Source organism: Pleurodeles waltl, chromosome 4_1 (genome assembly GCF_031143425.1).
Source record: "Pleurodeles waltl isolate 20211129_DDA chromosome 4_1, aPleWal1.hap1.20221129, whole genome shotgun sequence".
NCBI lineage: Eukaryota > Metazoa > Chordata > Amphibia > Caudata > Salamandridae > Pleurodeles > Pleurodeles waltl.
Genome location: NC_090442.1, coordinates 422,452,484 through 422,472,155, shown reverse-complemented (window position 1 = coordinate 422,472,155; position 19,672 = coordinate 422,452,484). Strand labels below are relative to the sequence as shown.

Here is a 19,672-nt window from a genome sequence, read left to right as displayed (position 1 = left end):
CCCTCCCCGACTGCACAGGGGGGACCTTGCTCTGCCGGGGAGCTGCACCTCACCTCATTACATGGGATTGTAAGCTTACTGGGATGGCCCTGTTATGGAATGGGATATGGCTGCATCATGTGGCGGACTTACAGGGCTTTTCTATATGGGACAGGATAGGAATACCACATCTGGAAGATATCTGGCAAGGGAACACCCTGCCAACTTAGTGACACACTATTGGAAGATATTCACACAGATACACAAATACCTGACTTTAATCCACTTAAGGCCAAGATTTTAGTACGGAGATTGGGTAAGGGTGCCATTTCTCACACCTATCGTTCCCTAATCATTAATGCTCCTGACCGTTTTTCGACCCTACGTCAGTGGTCGAAGGCCTGGGTGGGAGACCTAGACCATGATGATTGGCTCGAGGCCTGGATGGCTATTTCTGCCCGCCTGAGAATGGTTCAACTTAACTACTTGCTTATAGCCTAATTGACCATCCAGCACCTACATCAAGCCAGAAGGACACTACAAGCTCACTGTGCTAGATGCTCACTATCCGAGACAGATTTTTTCCACATGGGCTGGGCTTGCCCTGCACTAACCCCCTTTTGGAAGGGCACAGGAAAAGAGTAATCAACTGTTCTGGGGCACGTGGTGAAGCTCACTCCCCGGGTGGCACAGTCACGCTTATTGGAAGATGTTGGGGGACAAATACTGGAAAGAACATTTGTGGGTGTGACAATGTAGTCATACCCACAAATGTGGCCAAGAGAAACATTGCCCATAAGTGGAAATTATTGGATCCATCTTTCTTGACGGAATGGAGAAGAGGGGCGGACTGGTGTGCTCGTTTGGAACAACTGTTCTATGAAGCAAGGGGTTGTCCATGGAAACATGACAAGATCTGGGGCAAGTGGTGGGAATATCACAGACTGGGTGAAGGATCTTAACACCGTATGAGTAGTGATTAACTGCTTATTGCATTATACTCTGAGGTGGAAGAAATGGACTGTGTACTGTCAATGTTGAAAATCAATAAAATGTGGTTATTAAAAAAAAAAAAAGTAGTTGAGGGGCTAGCATATCTTAAACACCTGGAGAGCTATATTGGTGGGAGCTTAGTCTCCTGGCAGGATACTCCAAGCCAAACAGGTCAAAGGGTAGAGACCAGACGAAGCACGATCCACTTCTCCTCCATGTTGTGGGTTCACCGTTACAAAAGCATTTGTTATGGAAACAGTTGCAAGAACCACTACTTCTTCTAGACACAAGGGCGATACAGAGTCTCTGCAGCAGACATGCATGAGTGACAGTAGCCACAGCCATAAGGAAACTACTGACAGAAAGAAGTTCTGGGTGCCAAGAGCAAAATCAGAATCAGATTCTGAAATGTACGGACTATGTGTGGGCCAGGAAAGCTGGCTCATGTAACTCTGAGATGAGGGCAAAGGACACCAAAAGGAGAACAGTGGGAATATAAATGAAGGCCCTGAACCACAGCTGGGGCACTGTTGGGAACCTTTCTTTACAAAAACAGAAGTGTAAGTCCTTTGTTGAAGCAATACATGCCAGCCAGCATAAGGGGCAATAGTACTAGTAAAATGCACAGATTTGTAGCCATCTCTTAAGGTAAGATAGCTAAAAAAGAAAATACATCAGTTGTCCCAATTCTTTATTTTCTTGGGCGGTGAACCAAAGGGTCAGACTTCCTCAGAATAGAAATATTTCACTAGTGTACTTTTCAACACTGCTTGTGAAAGATAAGGCTTGTTGACCAAATTATTTGATTATTGTACACCATCTGTTTTTATTTTTTAGATTAACAATTTACACCCCCTCGTGTTAAAAAGGTCACTCATCACCACTCACCCTCAATCTGGACCCATGAATATGTTGTAAATATCCTCTAAATAGGTTGTACTGTTTAGTGCATTCCCATGCTGTATGGTTATTACCTATCAATTGCTAAATGTCTTATCTTTTGCTAGCTTACAATGTGCAGAACTTTTCTTTACAATTTTCTAATGCAACAAAATTATTAAACAAACCATCAAAACTATCTGCAGGACTTTCCTATGCAAAGGAATCTGTTCAGTTGTAGTAGGAGAATATTTAGGAATTGCAGACACAAATCGCCTCATTTTTAAATCATTTTAATGTGTATGCACTATAATTGATATGAATTATTTTTTAGTTGCTGTGTACCTGACATGGATGGATAGACAATTATAATTAAGCTGTGGGTTTTAAGAAGAACCAGGGCAAACTTCTGCAATCTTGGGGTGCATTTTAAATTTAATCATGTATGTGGAAATTCAATTCTTATGGAAAGTTGGTATTTATGTTATTTACATATAGATTCATGAGAAAAGGTTGTGCTGATGGGAGAGCCTGGTGGGTGACAAGAGTCTCGACTTTGTTGGGTCAAAAAAAAAAAAAGTAAATACGGACTTAAAGATCCAGCCTTTAATCCTCATGTTCTGAGGTTTTTGGCCCTTGCAAGAGGCCACTCCAGGTGGAATGGGCACAATAAAGCCTCTCCAAGCAAAGATCCTCTCCATATCCCCAAAGAGAGAGAATCTACTGACGCATTTAGCACAGATAAGGTCACTGGCTGTAGCACCTGAATCATCACCCGAACCTAAAGAAAATGTCCTCCAAAAGATTAACACTGGGTAGCAAAACAGTGAGCTGGAGGAGATTTTGAATGGAACACTTAGCATAGATTTGTGAAACTCTGTAGCAATAGTGAATTGGTGTATTTGAGCAAGGAAGCTGCTAAAATTGCAGATGATGTGTAATTACAAAACAAGAGTAGCCATTAAATCCATGGGAACCTGTGCAATTCGTTACTTAGCATGACCAGTTGTATGCAGTGAGTGCCAAATTAACAAATTATATGACCAAAAGACTTCATATTTCAAGAGACAAATTTAATGCAAAGTTATTATCCAATAGCCAATAGTCAGTGTTCCAACCTTAAACCCACAAAATAAGTGTGTTGTGTCCCCAGTGAAAGAAGAAAACCCACAACTGAAAGTAAGGATGAGGGAAGTGACTGTGATACAAACAACAAATCATGGTGAAATAATATGACAATGGTACAATGTTATTTATTTGCTATCCTATGTCGTCAACTGCATTACAAAATCCCCTATGTGAGATAGGGGTCTCATGAGGACAAAACTCATCAAGGGGATAATAATTATAAATAAACAAATTAGGAAGTTTGTGGTAAGGAAGTAAAAGTAACAATACCTACAACTTTGCAGCGAGTAGGATGCATCAGGTGTGTGGAATTTAATAAAATATCTACTTGTCCATGGGACAAGTTGCTTCATAAATCTACTTGTCCTGTAAAAAAAAGAGGAATCCACTTGTCCCTTTGGTGCCACGTAGTGCGGCAACACATTATGACATCAGTTTCATTACATGAGAGCTCCGATTATAGCCTCTCTGATTATGCAAGGGCTCATACTATAGTACAGTTTAAATACTAGCAAATCTCTTATATTGCCACATTTCCACTGATCTACATACTGGGCCTTGATGTTGAGGTAACTAATAGTTCCAGAGTTGGAATACCCTTTTGAGTCTGTGCAAACCTACTAACTTTCATGTTTTAGGGGTTTTCACCAGTTTTTCTCTGATCTTTTCCCATTCTGAGAAAGGTTGGAAATTTACTCCTGACAAGGGCAGAAGCCACATTTCTTGCAGGGTTGGGAAAAAAGTGGCTGGAGGGAAAGTGAACTTATAGACGCTCAGCAGATTTTCGCTTGAGTATATCTACAGATGCTTATTTGTTCGTGCTAAAATGCAGTTCACAAATATTTTGTAGGAGTACAATTTACTAGCCTGCTTCTATAAATTCTTGCGAATTCATGAAAGCTATAAATCTGCACTAATGCAAGGACACATACCACGGGTGCACTTTTGTGACTTTCTTTAAGAACTGAATCCCTAATTAGGTCTGGAATCAACTAAGACCTTTTGTTTTTATTAAAACTCTATTTCCTTCTCTATTGACTGGTTTCCAAAAGAATGACTGCATTCTGCTCTTTCACAAGGAGCATATCAGCACACAAAGTTGTTTTATTCAGTGCCAAGAACTTTGTGGCAATGTGTGCTTTATGAAACAAAAATATGTTTATTTTTGCCAATGTTTGATATAATGGTGATGGCTCGGCAGCTCCCACAACTATAAATTTGTACACAAACCATGTCAAAACAAGACAGCCATTGACAAAGCCAAAAGGCTGACGATCAGTGTCAGACCTTTTGGCTTTGCCAAGGCTAGTTTATTTTCATGCTAGTACTAGCATGCATTCACACATTTTACTAAATGATGCTTCAAAGAAATGGTACTTAAAATTTCACAGTAGTTTAGCAAAATTTGTTTTACCTAGTTGCATTTTTTGTGAACAATTTATTTTGAGAGCAAAGAATCATCAATCTTGCTTTCAAGAATCTGCAAATATTTGCATCTAATCAGACAGCATTATGGTAACATTATGTGCAGCCTCATTTGTTAAACATTGCAAACGTGTGCATACATTTTGCCACAATACACGCTCTCACAAGAAGCAATACCTTGTATAATGCCAATTATCAAAGGCATGTTAGAAAAGGGCATTCTAAAGGAAATCATTGGGAGTTCAGGTAACTCTCTGATAATGGCCTTTCAAAAACCAAATAAAAAAAGGAGGAAAGGGCAGTACCTTCGAAAAGTAAGCCAAATTGTCATTCGATTCTGTCCAGTGGATCCAGCTGCTATCCTTTTCCAATGTCCCCCTGACGTAAAATGGTTTACAATCACTGATTTATGTAAAGCATTTTTTCCATTGCTCTACATGAGGGAAGTCTATAGCTTTTAATGTAAAGACTATAAGATAAGACCATTGTGTACTGTCAGGCTCCCAAAAAGAGAGAAAGCCCTTTATTATTTAATAACATACTGAGGAAAAATCCAGAGACCTTACATTTGCCTTGTGGTTCACCACTGGTACACTACATGAATGATCTGCATGTTGCATCTGGGAATAAAAAAGCCCACAGGCAGGACACAATTGCCCTGTTCAACCATCTCACAGACAATGGGCACAAGGTTTTCCCTGATAGACTGCAACACTGTCAGAAGAACGTTTGTTATCTAGGGCACTAAATTGAGAAAGAAGTGAGGTGAGTATCTGTAATGCTATCTGTATTTTACACCCAGCTCCATCTTGACCACTGACTCCATTTTGTGCTTAGATTAGCTTCAAACACTGTCATATTGGTGGTGCAGGTATTTTTCCATGCACAACTTATGCTACATGTTTTTCGCTCCTCTCACTTTATTTTTCAGTAAGGCAGAGACATAACATGGAGGAGTGAGTGAGTGAGTGATAAGGATGTACCAGAGAATGTTTATAGTAAGGGATGTGGCCAATCTCTAATCATGCTCTTTCAACACGGACCTGGTACAGCCAGCGTTTGAACAACTTACTGTATGATGGGAAGGGGGAGTTTCTAGAATTCTCCTCTCCAGCTTGTTTAAAGTATATAAGAGGAAACTTGATGACCGGGGTTAGACAGAGCTTATTTCAAGGAAACGGACGCCTTTGCCCAGATTCCCAAGGTGGGTAGTTCTCTCTTTTCGCGGTTGTTTGGGTTCATGGCTTGCAGCTGGCAAAAAGATGATGTCTATGTCACGCCCCATGGTGAGGCATTTTTAATTCTTATTTTTATCTTTGAGTTGTGCATGAGTATATAATCCACACTAAATATATAGATATATTATCCCTGGTTGAAGAAGTGTATTTTCTTAGTTTGTTTCTATGATCATTATTATTCTACTGCTGTGATTATTTTCAGAAGTGTACTTGTATTGCTGCATTTGACCTAAACACTTTCCCTGTACGAACCTCGAGAAGTACCTTAATAAATTAATTACTCAGACTAAGAGTGCTGCATTGTTGGCATTCCTTTCATTTTGTCTTCTTTCAGTCTGAAGAATAGCAAAACAGTATCCCATAAGAATATCTCCACAGTCCTAAAACTTAAGTGCCCTTACACACAGTGAGAGGTGAGAATGTTTTTGGAATAGTGGCCTACTGTTGCCAGTGGATTCCCAACTGTTCTCTAGTGGCAAAGACCTTACAGAAGCTCATGAGCAATGATATCAGTGACCTCGTACCATTTGACGAGCAATCCATGGAAGTCTTCCAAGAGGTCACAAGCTTACATTACAGTGCACTTGCTCTAGGAATGTCAGACTACAATAAGGAGTTTTCTTTGTATCTGTCATGAGCGCAATGATGTGCCCTGTTCGTGTTGGCACAGACCAATGGGGAAGCAAAACAGCCAGTAACATACTTATCAGCTAAGGTCAGTCCAGTGGCTACCAAGCTTCCTGGTTGCCTAAAACCAATTGCTTCTGTCAGTCTGAGCATCAAGCAGAGTGAAAGCATTATGATAGTTTACCCTCTTGTGATAGTCCTGCGTTCAACTGAAATGCTCTTGACCTGCACTCAAACTCAGCACATGACAAGTAGCTGCCTTCCTAAGTATGAACCAGTCAATTTGGCAGCTGAGATTGTGTCATTTAAGGATCTGGTATACCCTTTTATCCATTCTGGACACTGATTCTGAAGAAGAGAAGTTCAGCCATAGATGTGGCGATAAAACAGAGTTATGCACTAAGCTGAGACCAGACATTCTGAATGTACCACTCAAAGAGTCTGACCACACACTACTTGTAGACGGCTCTTGTTTGAGACACAGATGAGGAATTTTGAGAGCAGCATATATCATTTACACAACACATTGTGTTGTGGAAGCATCTTACTTGTGGAATATAACTGCCGCATAAGTAGCTGAGCTGACAGCATTAACAAGGGCATGCTGTGTGTCTGATGGACTGAGTGTTACCGTTTATACCGGTAGCCAATATGGATTCAGCATACCACTGGGTAGCTATGGTCAAAGAGATGTTTTTTGATCCTCTCTAGTTCCTTCTATATGAATCAAAATGTATGTCATTAATTTGCTAAATGCACTCCAGTTACCCAGGGAAATAGCAGTTGTGAAGTGTGCTGCCCACAAGACTCTGGTGATGATTCTATCACCACTAAAAATCGCTACGCAAATGAGATTGCCAGGTATTGCACCCATGTACAGCACATTTGACTTGGATGAGGCATTCAATGATGAAAATGAAAGTGTCCAGAATTTGCTAAGAACCACTGTGAAGACCTTAAGTGAGCTCTAAGAGCTTACAAACGAGGTGCCCAAGTTAGAGAAAGTAAAACAGGAACGGTCAGGTTATGTGAAAGATGCCAGAGAGATCTGGGTGTCTACAGATGGAAAACCAGTTCTGCCTGATTCCACAATGGTGGCTATGGTTCGACATTTACAGGGGTCAGCATTCAATAGCAAAGATGGAATGGTGCAGACCATCAAACTTTATTTGTACAACCCACATTTCTGTGCCATGGCTAAATATTTGTGTCAAAGATGTATCCTGTGTAAGAAAGTGAAAGCAGAGAGAAAGACTAATATGAGCATAAGTCACATAGAAATGTAAATGACCCATTCATCCACCTTCAAAAATCGATTGTCAGGATATGTGCCACTGTAACCAGCTGTGGTATATGTTGGTAGTGGTGTGCTTGTTTTCATGCTGGCTTGAGGCATACCCAACTAGATGTGACAGTTTAACCATGGCCAACCTACTTTTGAGGGAATTGATCCCTAGGTTCAGCATGCCTGTTTATCTTGGATCAGACCAAGGCAGTAATTTTAAAGTGGGGCATTACACAGCCTTGGATAGCGACCAGAAGATTCACTGCAGTGATAAGCTGGAAGCATCTGGAGTAGTATAGAGGGTCAACATGACAACTAAAGCTAAGCTAGCAAAAGCTTGCACCTCTACATCTTTAAAATGGCAAATGCACCCCTGCTGGTAATTATCAGCATCGGAGTACCCGCTGCAAAAGAACAAGACTCTTTCCAACAAATCCTGATGGGGGGGGGGATGAGAATTCTTTCCAATGCTGCAGCTGTGCTTGTCAATATTACAGATTACATAGTTCTCTACTATGGCAAAGGACTGGCTGATGTGGTGTATTCCATCTATCATCAGTTTGACTTGGGGGCTACAGCAGTAACACCTGAACCTTTTCACAATCTGAACGCAGGTGATTGAGTTCTCATGAGAAGCATGCAAGCAAATCATCTCTGGAATCCTGCTGGAGAGGACCTCATCAAGTAATCTTTGTGATTGATCAACACTGCTGTGAAATGTGCAGGCTCACCAAACTTCCATACGATGAGAGTGAGACAAGCAGAAGAATTGGGGACAACACCCATTGATTCTCATAAACATGGAAGGAGGAAATGCTTCAAATATAATAGTCTGAGAAGGATTGAATAACTTGAAGAAAAAAAAAAAGCAATAAACTCTGGTTTAAAAGAAAACAAACAAAAAAAAAAACACTGATTCTCAGACTCCAGCTTGACTGGAAGTTTCCGAGGCGTCCGAGAAAGAAGGAAAAGAAGAGGTTCTACCTGAGAGTCCACAGCACCACCTTCCTTAACAGCTGTCATAGAAGAGGCCAAGAGAAGTACTAGAGTCTCCAGCTCAGGGAGAAATGCAGAGATCACGACCGAAACTCTGCATCTGCCGAGTTCCTGGAGAGCTCTGAAGAACAGACAACAATTAAGCAGAGACCTGTGTACAGCCAGTTGAAGATGCACCAGGAGACGCAGCAGGGGTGAATTTAGACTCTGAAGGTGAAAATGTGTTCCATGAATGGGAAGTAACAAGTGCCTTAAAAGAGAGATTGCATCACTAAGATAATTGGCCAAAGAATGAAGCTATGAAAAGGTAAATGCTAACAAGATGAAGAAGGCCAGAGAACATTAGAGGGGAAGGTGAGCTAGAGGAGAAAAAGAACACAGAACAGGTCAAACTTAATGGTAGCCACAGGGAGCAGCCAGAGGTCAAGAGACAGAGAAGATTCAGAAAACCGAACAAGAAGCACACAGGCACTGAATGGGCTTATTTTGTGAGAGGTGACGCCGACTTAAATGACTATCAGATTGACTTTGAAGAGCCCCCTATAGTCAAGCTGAAAGCTTTATGTCAACCAATTTTTAAAATTGCAAAACATCACTGAAAGGATAGACAATTCTTACATTTGGACCTTAGGCCGATAGTTGAAGGACTCTAGAGCAAATAGGTATCCAGCTGTAGAAGACGATGGTCACTTTAGATATCTAGATAGAGTAAGGACTGTAGCACAGAGTGTGGACTGGTCTGATAAAAACAAAGAACTAAATCGATAGTGTACGTCAAGAAGATGACAGTACATATTTTATATTTTTCTCTGCCATGAGCCATAAAAAGATTAACATGGCATTTAAAGCACAAGTATGCTGCAAAACTGTCCTAGTACTCTTGGTGATTACCTTCATACCCTGGCTTCTTGTTGAACCTCTATTCTCTAGATGGACATGTCTGACCTAACAACAAAGTAAATCAAACATTAATAAATAGTAAAGAAAAGTTAGAAGTGGGATTACCATACATGGCTATCTCTAATATTATCTTTAGTTACAATGTTTACATTCAAATGTCAACAGAGTGAGTAAGGTAAATGAAAGTATAAAACTGCTATGATTGTTCTTATTTGCCTGCCTCTGCAGCAATGGAATCTATTTTTTATCATCTTCTGATGTAGTGTGTTTTTATATCTGTTTTATCGTCTGTTTTATCGTCAGAACACCATCAAGAGGTTTCCTTCAGATTACAAATAATCTTTAGAGAAAGTACCTATTACTAAGTCTTCAAACATGTCCATCTGGATGACAACCCTATTTCTTGGTTGTCAAAAGCATATGGTAGAGCGAAAAAAAGAGAATATGTGGTGAAGTATTTCCAACCTGATCTTCAGCCTAACAGGATTAATACAAATGCAAATGAACTTTCGTATAAAATTAACCATGCTGAAAAGATTTTTATAGATGAACTTGGCAAAAGAATAAGGAAGGAGAGGGAAAGTTCAAATGAACAAAGGGTCAGTCAAACCAGGGGAAAGAAGGCCAGAAATACATCCACAGTTAAACTTGGATTTGGCAAGGTGAGGAAAATGATGCATCATTTGTGAAGGAGAAGGGAAAAAGAATGCAAAAGTTATGGGTTAGAGCGACTGCGACCAGAATTATTTGGTGAAGGATCACACACTAACATGAAAAGAGGCTAACAGGAAGGGATTATATTATGTCTGTGGTAAATCTGCACATTTTTAATTACCACATCATTGAGTGGGGTGTTGCTATGTGGCTTTGGTCTTTCCAACAATATACCATACAGATGTCTTGGACAGAGGGAATTCTAATAATTTAAAGAGAAGTTGCTGTACCTTTGAACAAATGATATAAGATATATTTTGTTCTTTAATGCCTTACACTGGAATGGCCTTGAACAATGAGAAGATTAGAAAACGGTTTGCTTTAGTGGCTAGGCTTGCTACTAGCACACCAGGAGCACGAACTGTTATTAACAAAGAACTAGTTGCTATGAGAGCCATGAGAATGCAAAATTGAATTGGTGAGTGGTTTAGAAATATAATAGGAGGAATCCCCAAGCCAATCCTAACCCCATACTAATATTCTTAATGGGAGCAGTGTGAACTCTTCTCTTTAATAATGTTTTGGTTGTATTCCATCAAGAGGTGGGTCAAATTGTGAGAAAAAGAAGCTGTGAGCAACTAACGGATGAAAAAGAAAAGTGAGCCACAATGAATTAGAGAACTCCAAAGTCAGGTTTATGATGATATAAAAGAATTAGCGGAATCCAGATGCAAAAATCCAAACTGATGACTTCTGTTTCGTGAAACGTGTTTAGAAGGGCAAAATGTGAGATTCTAATGAATTATCAGAGAGTGGATTATTTACCATTTTTTTCAAAAATAAATGCTTTTCACTAATGAAAGCTAAAACTCTAGCTAACATAGCAATTGTGGAGTTCATACTTTATTTTGTTTGTGATGTTTGCTATTGATGTTCTTTTCACATGGACAACCTACTATTTTCATGTTTTAGTAAAATAATGCTGATTGTAATTTCATAGGCAAGACAACGACCTTCACAAGAATATTAAAACTAGGCCTGGGCAGAGTTCCACTCCACGGAAATCAACGCAGTTGATTAAAAACTCCGTGGAACTCTGCGGAGGCAGAGTTCCATGACCAGCAGAGTTCTGAATGTGCCCGATCCCGGAAGCACTAAGCAGGGTCAGGATGCATTCAGGAGGGGAACGTAGGCAGTGAAAGCTGCAGTTTCAGGCCTTCATTTGCTGCCTATGACGTGGCCTGAATTTAACTCCACACAAAATGTCCACAACATGAATATTACACTCACCATCCTACTAAAAAGAGGATGATGAATTTTCCTGGGTGCATTCTTTCATAAGTTATTTAATTTTGAACATACATGATTTAAATGATCCAAAATAGTTATTACTTGATACACCGAAGGAGTTAATGCAACACTAGATTGTAACTCGGTTATCGGTGCAACCATCAAAAGTATGTGCTATGCACACAATATGAACAGAAAGCTCACAATGTAATGTTAAACGCAAAGATTAGTGTTTACATGTGTGGGAGTGTCTGTCCTTATAATTTATTTTGATAGTTTATTTATAAGAAGATGACAAGTATAGGGTAACAATCAATTACCCTTAGAGGTCGATATGGACCTTTGGACTCAGATAGGGGTAAGATGGTTAACAACAATGAAATCAAATCAATAAACATCACTTTTCATATTGGAGTCAGTGATTTATATGCACTATGACCTATGTGGCCATGAATCACCACACCAGTTTAGTAAAGTTTACACATTTATTGCCCTTTAGATTAACAATGCTAAGATCACGTAAACAAAACGCAAGACCAAATGATAAAAGTACAGGAATAACACAGGTTAACCAAATCTTTGGAAGAATCTCAGTCTATACAAAATATTTTTCATTAGATTTAGTTATTGCAGGTGAATTGTTGACAATCAATATATATGGAACAGTCAAATTTAGAATGGGGCACCCTTAACTATTACTCTAATTTAATAAGCATGGTTGGGCTTCATGCAAAAAGAAAAGAAAACAAAAATTAATTTGGAACACATCTGACTATGGCACTGACCAGAAAATAGTGGTTGGGTTTCTAAAAGAGAACACATAAAAAAACAATAAGAAAGACAAATGAGCAATTTGGTTATACCTCTCCTAAATGGATCAGCAGGTAGCAACATCTTCATCAGTGGAGCACCTTCTGGTCATCTTCATTGGTCAGTGACAATATACAAAACAGTTCAGCAATGTTTGGCCTTAATGCATCTGAGCGGTCGGTGGCAGAAGGCTAAAACACAGCACATTATTCACCAGCAGAAATAAAAGCACATCTGCAAAACAGCTAAGAGCTGCAAGGCACAAGGAACAGAAGACGTCTGCACTGACAAGAGCAGCAGAACTCTTCTCCTCTACACCACCTAATTTGTTACATTAAACTCCTAGAAAGCAACTAGCTAAAACTGTATAGGTCAATCTATGGGATGATTTGAGTCAAAAGCCAATTGAATTCACTCCACGTTCTCTGCTGTATCCTTTTCATTCACCATTAGTTCATCCTTTCTCCATAAAGTCACCATTTTCCGCAGCAAAATACAAATGTTGCAGATTACACATAAAGCCTATTCAGAAATTCAGTAAGCCTTTGTTTCATGAGTACACGTTATCTTCAGAACACTAATGTTGCAACATAAGAACATAACTTTCCCACTGCAAGCAAAGAACATGTCACAGGATGTTTAGAAAAACACTTTGCAATGTTAGCAATTTAAACATTGCAGCTGCATTTCTAACATGAGGCCTGTTTTTAAAACGAAGTCTGAAACATTGCAGCAATACATTTCATAATTTTTCAAACCATTAATCTTTTAGTGCATATTAATAATTGTTTTTCTATACTTTTAATTATGCACATACAAATTATAATTCATTAATTTTATTTTTGTGATGTCGAACTAGTTTATGGCTGCCAGAGTGCTCATGTTTTCTAAAGCATACGGCTTTTCTAAAACTACATTACACATTTTAAATACCTTATTTCATTTAGTTTTAGTAGCCCACTTTTATAAAAGTTTAGGCTGCAGCACCTCTAGTTACTAAGTGTTCAAGTGATATGTTTTTTAACCCATTAATGTTCGACCTTTGTTGCTTCCTGGTTGTTCGCTCACTGAGAGCTGTGCTAGACCAGTAATTATTTTCCCTTCTGCATCTTCGGCGTGCAAATTAATGGAACCATTTAGTGTAGATCCGCGGGCAAAAGGAAACGTACACTTAATGTGGGTGAAAACATATCTGACCACGCGTTCAACTCCACAACCATTATACGAGCGATATATCGCGTTAATGCAAACAACGAAGTCTACTGTGTATGCTGTGACATTTGGAACTCAGCGATTGTCACAAGATTACCGAAAAACGTCAGAAGGCAAAGGCCTCGGTTGACGATGACGGATCTCACTAGCGATGAAAGGCGTTTGGGTTGTGTCTGTGCTCGTAACGGGAATATTAAAGTGTAGCTACTCACTATCCTAGCGTACCCGATTGCCCTTCCAGGAAGTAGTCCAGGTACTCTCCCTTTCAAATGAAAGAGTGCAGTTACTGGCTACTTGTTCGGGCCTGCTCATGCAAAGCACTGCGGGGCTTGGTGAAATGCAATGCACACCGTTTATAATGCAAGCTCTCAAATGTACCCATAGCGTGTGAAAAAAATGTAACTCCTTCCGTGTTAGTCAATAGTACTTTCCATGCACAGGCGTTGTGCTCGTGACTAGTAGGGGAAACGAAACTATAAGCTCCAGAACCGAAAGCGCTGTTTTAAAGATCACAGCGGCACGAAGTCACTTCACGAAGCACCTCATGGCTGCTATGTACGGTGGGTGGGAAACGCAAGTACAGTTTAAGTAATACTGGAAGCTCTGCGGTGCGGGGGCAATTAGTAATTTCTCCAGGGTGGGTGCAGGGATGGAGATGCGCAACATAGGTAATACAGAGGAAACACCGACGCATTACCTTTTGGAAGCAAAATCCGCTCGGCTCTGCCCTTCCTGTTTTCCGATGATGCCTGCAGGTGTGCAGCCTGCGCAGTTGAGGGCTGCGGGTCTACCGCGAACCCCACCCTGTTTGCTGGGCTCGTAGGAAACCCCCAGCGCTCAGTCCCTGACCACTACGGTCTCCCGGGGACCGCTCACAACCGGATTCACCGATTTCCCCCCCTCACGGAACAAGTTTCAGTTTCTATGTGTCAGAGTTCAGCTGACTCCTGTGATGACAGGAGGGAAACTCCGCAGTGTAGCCAATGACGTTTTGGGAAACAAGCCCAAACAACCTCGACCCACATAACGACGATATGCAGCCACACAATACTTTTAACGTTTATTGTCCAATAAGTATTGAAAAGCTTTATAGGTGGATTTCACAGGACAGTGCAAGAAAGCCCCGGAGCTGTCACGTCCTCTGAGTCTACGCGTGAGTAATGTGTCTAATCCAGGGATTTTCAATGTATTCTGGGACTTGTCCTGAATGTATACCGATTTAAACAGTCCTACAAATATTACCATATATAGGGGAAACAGGGATTGTGCGAAGTACGTCATCTACAAATAAAGGTCAGCAACGGCAATTGGGCTGGCTTAGTATAGCGCACGAACAAAGATGAGGCACTCAATATATAGGTATACCCAGAGTATCCACAACCTACAGACATACATGTTTACCAAGTGTTTACTATTCATAAACGTAGTCTGTGCGCGCGCATGTAATGGTGAACTCTCATTCATGTTTTGCCTTAATTTTGATATAATTTTGCAGTTATATTTGAGTATTAAAAAGTGCACATTAACTATGATTTACTAAGTTAGCCTGACTAGGCCTTCCATTTTAACATAAAAAGTATTATTGTTTTACTCTGTATGTCTCTTGTTTTGCAGGTGTACGAATATTATTCATTAGCTTGAGAAAGAAGTATTGTGTATTAAACATAGATAGGACTGAGAAGGAAAAGCTTGGCAAGGACTGGATGATTTATTGAGCAGAAGACGCCTAGAAGCCTCTTAATAATTGCTTTTCTGAGAAGAAAAGACTCAAGGTTAACCTGGTTGTTATAGTTTAGTGGGATGGGAGAATTACTCCATGTGCAAGTTGCTCTGTGAGAATGAGAAATAATTGGAGTTTCTGAATGACGCGACTAGAGATATAGTTGTGCCTGGAACTTTCCTTCTTAAATTAGTGTTCACCTTGTTAGAGGAGAGATACAGACCTCTCGGACCCTTTTGCCTTTATAACGCATAGCTATATGCTAACACTGGTTTCTTTATTTCTGAAGACTTCTACTTAAGTCTTTGCAATGCTGACACCTACCTTGCTCTGTCCCAAGACCCTTGAGACCTTATCCTATTTAGATTAGAATCTAGCTAGATGTCTTTAATTCTGATTCTGTTGAGTAGGAGCAATCTGAAGTCTATTAAAGAATATCAAATCTTATTTCTTAGTTTCTGTATTGCCCTGCCTGTAATCCTTACACAATTTATGCTATTGAGATAGAATTTATTATGCTGTTTCAGCTTGCGGGTTCTGATTTTGTATCTTTACAATTTGAAGTTATACATCTATATTAGATTGATGACTAATTTGTAATAAACCCACTAAATTCCCATATTGATTACTGGTCCTGTTTGTATGGCCTAATGGGCTTCATGAAATTGTAAATTTGAGCTGACTTCTGTGCCTCCCAGTATAAGACTGACCACCGCTTCCATGCGCGCTCCTGCAAGATGGTGACTTGACGGATGGTTAGTTACTGGAGCAGGGAGTTTAGAGTGTCCCATATTCTAGATTTGCCCAGACCCAGTCTAAGCTCCTAAAGCCCATGGGTCGAGTCAGAGGATTGATGGAGTTCCAGTCATTCGGGAGAGAGTTGTAACAGCGGAGGAGTGAGTATTAATAGGGTGGCATGTTATTTCTTATGTCTAGCTTGTGGTGTTGAGATGGTGTGGTGTGATACGGTAATAGTTTGAGTTGTTGCGTATGTGTGGTGCTGGTGCAGAGAAGTTGAAGTTGTTATTGGGTCCAAGTTGGCCTAAGATCTCAGGATAGTATTACAAAGTGTAGAAGACACTATATTGTAATTGCCTGCTAAACTTGGTGGAGTTTGTCATGAGACCTCATCAACAGCACAATTGAGATGGGGGCGTTCATCTTTGTGTGAGAGTAAAGTGTGCTTGGAGTGGTGAATTCCTAGTGCACAGGGAGAAACTACTCCAATCCAGGTTATTCCCCGTAGGGCGAGGTTTCATTAGAGTGTGAGTCAGAGTGGGTCAGAAAGTGTTGTTCTGAACTGTTCTTGTGTGGTTGATTACTTTAACTTCTTTAGTGGCTCATACAAAGTTATTTGTTGAATTTGCTTTACATTTTGTTATACATGTTTAATGTAAGAAGAGTTTGTTTGTGAAAATTGTAAAGGAAGGTGAACCGCTGCGAGGAGTGAGGTTGACATCATGGTGTGCTGCGCTGGTATTGGTCGGTTGCTGATGAGCCACACTGGTATTGGCTATCTACATCATAGAGTGTCGCGCTACTATTGGCTGTTACTGTCAGTGAGAGTGGTGGGTGAAGGACTCATTTTAATTCTAAACAGAATTTAAATTGTAATTGCTGAAAAAATGTTGAAAGATGAATTATTTTAAGTCTTTGCAGGATCAATTGAAGGAAGATGTGGAAATACCTTTTCAGGTAGGAGGAGAGGCACCACCCGATGATATGCCAGATCAATATATGGCTATTCATGTGGGTCGCCACACATATATTTGGCTGAACCAGTGGCATAAGATCACAGAAAAGGAAGGTGCATTGAGGTTTCCTCGCTATGGCACATTCAATTTGAGAGGTATTAAAAATTTGAGGAGAATATTGTGTAAGGCAAAACCGAGACCTAAACCTGCACAGTATGAAGCACTTAATACTTGGGAGCATGTAGCCCAGGCCAAGCTGAGGAATGAATTTCATGGAAGGGTCCAAAAGGCAGTGTGTCCCTATGAAGATGCTAAATGGGATGCAGAAATAAAAAAGGTGGAGGACTGACATGATAGAGGGAGATCGATTGTATCCAGCACTTATGAGTGAGGCGACGAATAAGGAGAAAGAGAAAGAAAAGTCAAATAAATTGAAAGGGAGAAGATAAAGGGCACAGCGAACTTAGACAGAGATGGCAATAGTGATTCTAGTGATGACATATTGAATGTGTTGTCATGAGAACATCCACCTCCATATAATGTTGCTCAAACTGAAGGAACAGAAGGTGTAGCTACCAGTATAAGTTCAGGAACACCAACTGCACTAGTGAATGTGAGTCAGGATTTGACAGGAGAGAGATCAGGGGTTAACACTCCTGTGAATTTATTTGTTCCAAATACCCCAGATGCAATTACTCTTCCAGTCGCTGTTAGAAATGGGGTTCCTGGTTTGGCTATCGTATGTACGTCAGCCAGGCAGGGACCACCACTCTAGTCAGCCCAAAAGAGCTACACACCTAATATATCCCCTGCTCACCCCCTTGGTAGCTTGGCACAAGCAGTGAGGTTTATCCCAGAGGCAATGTGTAAAGCGTTTGCACAACACACACAGCACTAGTGGCAAAATAAATACCCCACAAAGAAAACTGAACAACAAGTTATATCAAAATCAATTGTATTGCACAAGACATCCTTAGACCAAAAATAACATGTACTAGTAATACCCTGCTACATAAGCAGTTGTCAGATCATCACATAGGTTACTAGTATTCTGCTAAACCCAGCAGTAGTCAGGTTAGCATCATTACCAAAATAAATGCACATTGCATGAAAACATTCCCATCTGCATTTATCATGGATCCTGAGAGTATATACGTCTCCCCAACAAGCACAGCATATATCTTTCCACAAGGGCACACTGAGAAATCATTACAAATCACTTTCTATATGTAGGGCTTCACGCTCCTGTGCTGCTTCCACACATGGCAGCACACCCCGTCCAATGCAGGAGCTCCCGCGCTCCTATCATAAGTAATTCGTAGTACGAGTACCTTGTCCAACAGAGGAGCTCCGGTGCTCCGTTTCCTACATATGCAGTACTTCTTTCTGTGCCTAAGGTAGCGACCCGCTCCTTTTATGGGGGCCGCTACTATGCAGAATGGCGAGGGAAGCCCTCCGTGGACTTCCCCGCATAGGAATCCTTGCAGGGGTTGCCGCCCTCAGGAATGCAGCGCCATGGTCAAGGATAGGGGCAGCTCCTGCCGGCTCCATTTCCCCTCACCAAAGAAGCCACTCAGCAGGCGCCTCGAACAGACAGGCTCCCATGGGGAGACCTCGCTCGGTCTTCCTGCCGTCAGGAGCTCCTCCAGTGAGCCCTGAGCCATCCTCGCCTCCTAGGTCAGTGGTGCAGCTGCTTCCCGCTTTTCAAAGCTGCTTGACTTTTCAAAGCTGCTCCGCTTCTCTTCTCCATGCCAGCCCTCCATGCAGGTAGCGCAGTCCTGTCTCCCTTCCTCTCCTCAGTTCGATTTCCGGGGTTGCTGTGGTGACAAAACCTAAGTAGGCACCTGCTTGTGCCCCGGGGGCTCCAACAGAGGCGCACCTCATCCAAGCTAAAGGGATTCTGGCTAGCAGCCGCCGCGGCTCTCCTCACTCCTCCTGACCTTGTCCCCAACGGGCCTTCAGTGCTTGCACACACTGTTTATTCAGGGCAACACAGCGGACAGCACTCCAGGACACAGCACAACAGCACTCACCACTCGCTGGGGCCAGTATGAGAAAAAGTGCTCTTCACGTGCTAAAGTCAAAGAATACAGTGCTATGGGCAAGCATGCAAGCACTCTTCACGCGATGATGCCCATAGGGCACTCTCCACGTGCTTCACAAGGGCAAGGGTCACTCCACTTGTGCCCAGCTGAAGTAAGCAGCACTACACAAACAGAAATGCAGGGAAGCAAGGGGAAGTCCCTGGAGACAGCTGTGGGGGGCACAAAGCTGCAGGGCCCAGACAAGCACAAAGGTCCAGAGAAAAGCAGTGACATTCCCTCTGGTGACCTAGCAGATCATAGGTCAGTCCAACAGCCGAGCAGTTCCAAGGCAGTTCCTGGCGAGTTGCTCCAGCAGCATCTTGTGTCCAGCAGTGTCTCTGTTCTGTCTTCTGTTCAACAACATGGGGAACATCCCCAATACCTATACTCAGTTTGCCCAGCTTCTAGAAGTGGAGGGAAGGTTCTGGCCTGATCCATCCAGTTCCAGGAATGACTCTTCTTCTCCACACTGGCTTCAAACATCAGTAGGGGGTAAACAGACCTTTTATGTCAGGGCAGGACACAGACTATACAAATGTAAGTGTGCCCTACCGCTACCTCTCACAGCCCAGAAAGACCACTCAGTATGCAGATGTACTCCTATCACACCTCCACCCTCCCTGTATGATGGCTGTCTGGAAAGTATGCAAAAACCCAGCTGTCACTCTACCCCAGACGTGGATTGGAGTCAAGATGAAAAAGCCCCAGAGTTAAAAACACTGAGAAATGCCTACAATGTATTTCTACAATGGTAATAC

At 41.4% G+C, this 19,672-nt stretch overlaps 1 protein-coding gene across 2 annotated transcripts in view; it reads right to left on the bottom strand.

Moving 5' to 3' along the window:
* The window catches only part of OPTN (optineurin), a 309,738-nt gene extending 295,348 nt beyond the window's left edge, over window positions 1-14,390 (bottom strand). The window contains exon 1 of one of the 2 annotated variants that reach the window (XM_069228672.1): window positions 14,114-14,390. The gene's annotated coding sequence lies outside the window, so the exon portion shown is untranslated. The remainder of the gene's footprint in view (window positions 1-14,113) is intronic. The other variant, XM_069228671.1, reaches the window with a different exon arrangement.
* Window positions 14,391-19,672: the final 5,282 nt, after the last annotated feature.